This window comes from Mesoplodon bidens (assembly GCF_964165515.1).
Source record: "Mesoplodon bidens genome assembly, chromosome: 18".
Taxonomy (NCBI): domain Eukaryota; kingdom Metazoa; phylum Chordata; class Mammalia; order Artiodactyla; family Ziphiidae; genus Mesoplodon; species Mesoplodon bidens.
In genome coordinates, this window is record NC_138175.1 from 48,709,143 (window position 1) to 48,709,670 (window position 528).

Below are 528 nucleotides of genomic sequence, written 5' to 3' on the forward strand. Positions count from 1 at the left end.
GCGGGCAGAAGCGGTGACGAGGCACTTTTGCCAGGAAAGGAGGGGGAATGAACAGACCCCGGCGTCCGGGTGCGCGATCGGTTCAGCTTTGGGGGCGGGGGCGCCAGGCTGGAACCGGGGAGCGGTTCTGGCCGCCCAAGTGCCCCCGCACCCGCCCAGTCCTGTGGGTTTGGCAAAGCAGCTGGCAGGGGCATTAAGGCCCATTAGCAAAAGCGAGGTTGCTGGGAGCCGAGTGGAGGGAGCCAGGAGGCTGGGAGGTGGTGTGTGTGTTGTGGCGGAGCCGGGGGTGGGGGGGGGGATGGGAGGCCTTCTCAGCTGCCACAGCCTTCGGAGCAGGTGGTCAGCACGTGCGGAAGGGGCAGGGTGGGGGGTAGGGAAAGGGGAGAAGGAGGGTCCCCGCAACAGATGGCCCAGGCAGGACTGGGGCTTTCAGACAACAGGGTAGGAGGGGGGCTGGCCATCTGCACCTGGAGGCAGCCTGCCAGCTCCTCTCCCTCCTCCCTCAGCACAGAGAAAAGAGCTGGGGGA